General features: G+C 46.1%; 1 long non-coding RNA gene across 1 annotated transcript; it reads right to left on the bottom strand.

The window, feature by feature from the left end:
• Window positions 1-2,929: 2,929 nt before the first annotated feature.
• Window positions 2,930-6,376, bottom strand: LOC125536852 (uncharacterized). The gene is made up of 3 exons (XR_015616143.1): window positions 6,015-6,376; window positions 4,801-4,874; window positions 2,930-3,217 (listed from the first exon to the last, which is right to left on the bottom strand). It is a non-coding gene; the product is annotated as an uncharacterized LOC125536852 (long non-coding RNA).
• Window positions 6,377-6,815: the final 439 nt, after the last annotated feature.

Here is a 6,815-nt window from a genome sequence, read left to right as displayed (position 1 = left end):
TGATACGAAGCCAATTGCAAGAATATTTTGGAATCAAAGATATACAGGAGAGTCAGGTTCCAATCCTGTGGAATTGTGGGTTATGAGCCCACCATGTGGGTTAAAAGTAGAAAGGGCGCTAGCATTTTGCACGGTCATGATAGCAAGGCATGTCAGAGGGTAGCCTGTCAGTTATGTCGGCAACAACGTCGGTACCAATGGCGAGGGACGAAGAGAACCATTTTCCAGCTCATTGAACGAGGTGGGCCATTAGGCAAAGTTCTCGTCCATCGGTGGCTACCGGAATGTTATCAACAATAGTAACAGGGTCTTACTGACAGAGTGATACAACGAGGTGTTTACATAAGCAGGGAGATATTATTGCTTATGTAATATAGATCACAATAAGGTTTAAACAAACCAATGGAAAGAAAAATGTAATTGTCAGATTAAACAGAACCATGGAAAGGAAAATGTGTTTAAACACATATTTCAGGGGTATATCCTTCCCAAGGACAAGCAGAGCATGATATCCATGACAGGATAGAAGTATAAAACACTTTAGATAAGGGGGGAGAAAATTCATGACATTACCCATACAACGGTGTTTGGATAATTGATAAAGAAAATTTAGTATCGTGCTTCAAATGTTCTTATTGGAGATTGGATTACCACAGACATGCTTCGAGATAGCATTGACATGGTTTCAAGCAAAGGTCGGACTTTGGATACACCAAGGATCCATCGGAAACAACTAAGAAAATAAGTCATACAATTTTAGCAGTGACAAGATGAGGGTGTGGCCGACGGGCTCAGCCACAATCCATTGACATGCCAAAAAGGATGTATTTCCAAAATTATATGAACCAATTTGTGTTGGGGAAGGCAAGAATGTTATCGATGATAACATAAATCATCGAGGGGAAGGATTGTATTTCTCATCATGAATTCGATTGATATCCTGGAAAAGCTCGGAATGTTGATGATGATCACGACACATTTGTCGAGAGATTTCATGAAGATGTCACCGAGCAGAAAAGGAAGGATGAAGTGAAAGGCTATGAGAACCACTGATTCGACACAAGCTCAAAGTCAAGCTTGTTGTTCGAGGTGAAATGATAATATGAGGAAGATCGACGTAAGCTTAGCTCATCGTCGGAAGTTGCTCCGGACATAAGGACCAGGTAGCACAGTTAAAAAGTTGACATGGTAAAAATATAGCTGATCAGGCTAGGAATGATGTGATGGGGTATAAGGCTTCCCAGTATCAAGTACTAGGTGTAATGCCAGAAGGTAAATCGGAGTAGAGGTTGGACGAGGGAATGATTTGCAGAGGATAAGTAATTGTAACTTACCCAGTAAATGGGATCAAGGAGGAAATATGGTCGGGACCATAACTGCAAGGGATCCAATTTACGATACCGGAAGAATATTCAAATGATTAAATATCCTTGCAAGAAGCTTTCATGATAAGTCCCACACCGTGTCCGTGGGCATGAACACAAGGTTCAGGGTCGACTCCCACTTCTACAATGCATAACCTTTCATTTTACTTCTCGCTCTTGATGAAGCTGTAGTATTGAAATTTTATCTGACGAAAAGCCAGTAGAGTATAACCCGCATAACTTTTGAGTTCACATAGATTAGGGAAGGCATAGGTTCAACCCATCAGGGCATCTTAGGAACATATATCATAAATTTCGAGAATAAATAACACAGGCTTGGCAGTAGAGCATGCTTGAGAAAGCGGAGGATACAATTTACCAAAAGCATTATGTATCCGAGGAAAGGCTCACAAGCTTATTGAATATGAAGGACGTTGTCGGATAAAATCCGAAAAAGGGGTCTGATGGTCCACAAGGGGTCTGATGTGAGCATCAATATTCAACCAGAGGAAGAAAGAATGCAAGAAGATCAGATTATAGACACAACTGACTAACTCAAAGCTCAATTGCAAAGGAATTATGAATTCCAAGACAAGGGATCGGAAGCAATGTTCTGATTAGGGATGGATAGGTAGAATAGCCTTAGGGGTACAATCGATGGTGATTTGATTGATCGAGATTTAGTACATGTTAAAATGACGTCTGAGCCGGAAGGATGAATTCTAGGATCTGATTAAGGATTGCGAGCATTTGCAACATATTGTAACAACAGACTCAAAATGATAATGACCAAGGCTGAAAATAAGATTACTAGACTTATGGTATTATCCATAATGCAAGCAAGCAAGAAATTCAAGAACAATAGGTTGTTGAGGATTTTCACAAGAACGAATGGTATTACGAAGATTTTTGTGAAGTACATGAATCAACTGAGGATGAGCGGATACTCGATAGGTGCACCAAGTTATCCGCAGGGGTATTCAAATGACAAGGAACTGCAAGGCAGTAAGCTCAAAGGATTCTCGGAAAAAGGAGAGCAGTTCAAGGCATCTTGTAATAACAAGATCATTTGGGATAGAATGTAAGATTGGCAAGTGTGTGTAGTTATCCATAAGGATATTTCGGTGGTAGGGAATTGCAAAGGCAACAGGCACAAAGTCTCGAGAGAATATCATAGAGTATCTTCGGAATCTTCTGATGCAGCAGGCGATCATCTAAAATAAGGGGCTCTTTGGGCGGATGTGATCACGAGATCCTAATGCTCGAGTTAGTAAAACCATTTAACCCGGATAGAAGAGAGATCAGAGTCCTAAAGTATAGACGAGGAATAAAAGATCCTAATACCACTCAATTGGCGAAAGACACACAACCAAGTTAGTAAAACAGTTTTCGGTTCTAGACTCAACTTCGGCCAAGGAGTTGGAAGGGGGGATCCTACAGGCAGTCGGCTCTGATACCAACTTATGACGCCCTCGATTCAATCGTACACTAATCATACACGCAAATGTGTACGATCAAGATCAATGACTCACGGGAAGATATCACAACACAATTCTAGACACAAATTAAAATAATACAAGCTTTATATTACAAGCCAGGGGCCTCGAGGGCTCGAGTACACAAGCTCGAATACATAAGAGTCAGCGGAAGCAACAATATCTGAGTACAAACATAAGTTAAACAAGTTTGCCTTAAGAAGGCTAGCACAAAAGCAACAACGATCGAAAAGGCAAGGCCTCCTGCCTAGGAGCCTCCTAACTACTCCAAGTCGTCAGCGGCCGTCACGTAGTAGTACGCACCCTCGGGGTAGCAGTAGTCATCAGTGGTGTCGTCTGGCTCCTGGGATCCGTCATCTGGTCGCAACAATCGGGTATGGGGGAAAAGAGGTAGCAAAGCATCCGTGAGTACTCATCCAAAGTACTCGCAAGACTTACATCAGATATAACCTAAGTATGCATCAGTATCAAAGGAAATGGGTTGTATCTGTGGACTAAACTGCAGAATGCCAGAAAGAAGGGGAAAGCCTAGCATATCGAAGACTAGCATCTTCAATCATGTTGCAGCATATAGAAGAGTACAGATCAACATAATATAAAGTAGTAGTAGTGTTATCAACCTCGGCCAAAGATCCTTTCTCGACTCCCTACGAGAAAGCAATCCCAGAGCCATACTATCCATTTCTCATATCCATTTCTCATCTCAAGTATCCAGTTCTAGTTGTATCGATCGGGATACAACTCCAAGTGTCCGTTACTGTAAGATAGGCTATCGATAGATGTTTTCTTCCCTGTAGGGGTGTACTAACTTACCCACCACGCTCGATTAACTCCGGCCGGACACACTTTCCTGGGTCATGCCCGGCCTCGGCCAAACAATACGCCGCAACCCGACCTAGGCTTAATAGAGAGGTCAACACGCCGGACTAAACCTATGCCCCCAGGGGTCATGGGCCATCTCCCCGGGAACTCCTGCACGTTGCGTACGTGGCCGGTGAGCAGACCTAGCTACCTCCTTAAACAAGGTAGGAGCTTACGCAGTCCAACCCAGCGTGCGTCGCTCAGTCGCTGACGTCGATTAAGCTTCGGCTGATGTATATGACGCAGAACACCCATACTGTGCCCACGTGACGGTTAGTGCTATCAGGCCAGAGGCCCCTCGGATCAAATATCCAAATCGTAGTGTATTAGGAACGCGCGGTAACAAGCAGAGACTCACGAAAGATGTGACCCTGTCGCCCCGTCTCGAGGACTTGCGACAAGGGCTAAGAATGCCCGGCCACGCCTCGTGTTCAACTCTCGGGTACTCTCCAGGTCAACCCGTCTCCACATCACTCACGGGTACCTCTCAGGGTTGACCCGCCTTTCCAAGTAACAGCTGTAAAGTCCAAGTATCCGTGTGTCCAAACATCAAGGGGAAAACCCGAGGAATCACCCCCGGTGAATTCCACTCGATGTAATCATCAAGGTGAACGTAAGAGGATCCACCCCTGAGGTTCACACTTAAGGGGTTTCACGACATAGCCGTATCAGAAGTGGTTAAGTAGGAAATCACCGTCGATGACCATGACCGAATAGCTACACTACAGAGGTCTCACCAGGAGTGTTGTAAGAGGTTCCACCCTCGGCACTCGATGGTGACTCTACAGAGTCGTTCAATTAGGGGGGTGATGTGCGGTGTCAGGACCTGAACGTCGATCACATTGATCGAGTCATCGAACATAAAGCGGGGCAACTGGGACAAGGTGGGGGTCACTGATGGATCAATAATCAACCTATACTAAGCAGTTTAGGATAAGCAGGTAAGGTAACAATAAGCAAGTAACAAAATCAGGCTATGCATCAGAGTAGGATTATACAAAAAGCAATAGCAGTTCTAATGCAAGCATCAGAGGGAAAGAAATAGGCGATATCGGAATGCTCAAGGTGGGTTTGCTTGCCTGGTTACTCAGACAAGAAGAAGGGGTCGCCGGTGACGTAGTCGATCACAGCGGCATCAGCATCGTCACGGGGTCTACCGAAGAGAAGAGGGGGAGAAACAGTAAAAACATAGCAAGCAAGTACATAACAGGACAACAGACAGAGCTAGACGTGTTCTAACGCGGTGCTACATGATACTGATGAAGGGGGAAGTCAACCGGGAATGTTTTCTCGGTTCCGGACCTGTGTCAAACAGATGACCAGAGAAGGAAAGTTCCATGTTCAGATAGTTAGGCATCTGACACGTAAACGGACCGCGTGTTCGGATTCGTCTCATCGTTCTGAGCAACTTTCATATATAAAACTTTTTTATCTGAGCTACGGTTTATTTTTCATTAATTTTCAAAGTTTTAAACAATTTCTGAAATTTACTGGATTAATTTTAATTCGAAAAAGTAGAAAAGAATGCTATGTGCACACACTGAAGTGTACACAACAAGGTGCTATAGACGTTGACATGTGAGCCTGTTGACTGAGTTGGCCAGTCAAATGTTTGAAAGGTCAAAGGATGAATAGTGCCCTTGGTCCCGCATGTCATAGAGTACCCCTATTAAAAGAAATAAGCCTAGTATTTAACTAAACTAATTAAGTATAGGGGCCCACTTGACATAGGCTAATTTAGCCCAGAATCTAATCTATCCTAATCCTAACTAAGAATGGTCGGCCACGCTGTGAAGAACATAGCCGCTCGTACAGGGGCTCACACGCACGCAGCCATGCTGTGCCATGGCCACGGCGCGGCCGGCCGGGCAGCAAATGAGCACCAGCAGTGAGCAGCACACAGGGGTAGCAATAGTTGGCAGCAGCGGCAGCAATGGGCGGTGGCAGCAGCGAACAACAGTAGCAACGAGCAGTGAGCAGCAGAACGCGGCAGTAGCGCGAGCAGCAGGCCCGGCGGAGCAGTAGCAGCGGCGCAGCGACAGGGTGGACGCGGCCTGCGCGGGCGCGTCCCTCGGGCAAGCAGCTGCACGAGAGCGGGGGGCGCGGCGACGAGCGCAGGTCGGCGCGGGTGCGCGCGGGTCACATCCAGGGCGCGGTCACGGGCAAGAGCAGGCACCGGCACGTGCGCGTACACTGAGGCTCGAACGCGGCCATGGAAGAGGACAACCGAGCTCGGGGACGACGGCAAACGGCAACGAATAAAAGGGAAAAGGGGGGAATCGATGAGGCTCACTGGGAGGAGGTCGGGGCCGTGCTCGAACAGGTCGAGGGGGTGCCGGAGGTGGGGATCGACGGCGACGGCCGTGGCGGCTGTGATGGGGATGGCGGCTCGATGTGGAGCATACAAGGCCCTTTGGCTTCGATCCAGAGGCATAGGTGAAGGAGACGAGGTTGGGGAAGCTTGTGGCCACCTTGTAGCAGCTCGGGGATGACCCAGAGGACGGTAACGATGATGCGGCGGTGACGGCAATGCACGGGCGTCGAGCAGGAGAGGCAGAGGCGCGAGAGGGAAGAAAAAGGGGATGCTAGGGTTTCGGGGAGGAGGGGGGCGGTCTTATCCATCTCGGGGTGTCGTGGATGCTCGACACGAGCTCATCGGGTGTCTCCCTGTACATTTCTGTACATAATAAGAAGGAGAAGGCCGTGGTGGGCTTGGGCCATGCTACTGTAGCACTAGGCTTTCTAGTGCACAGTGTGCACTTAGCCCCTTCTCTATTTTCTCTGCTTTAATATTTTGGTACTGTTTTCTACTTAACTCCCATAGCAAACGAATTAGGCCAATTTAAAATTTGGCGCATAATTAGTGGGCAATATTTTGAGACAGCACAAAAGTTTTCATGTGGTTTGAGAAAAACATAAACATTTGTTTATATTTAAAAGCCCATAATAGTTGTCATTGGACCACTTTAATAATTTGCGAAGGATTAATTAGTGAGTCAAATGAAGTTGGCTTCCACATGACAAATGATTAGGGGAGAAATATAGAACTATTCAAACATTTTAGTTTTATAGTTTGAGAGAAATAAAAATTTGA

This window comes from Triticum urartu, chromosome 2A (genome assembly GCF_056163025.1).
Source record: "Triticum urartu cultivar PI428250 chromosome 2A, HENAU_Tu73, whole genome shotgun sequence".
Lineage (NCBI taxonomy): Eukaryota > Viridiplantae > Streptophyta > Magnoliopsida > Poales > Poaceae > Triticum > Triticum urartu.
Note: the sequence above shows the minus strand (reverse complement) of the source record. Positions and strands in the feature narration are given on the sequence as shown.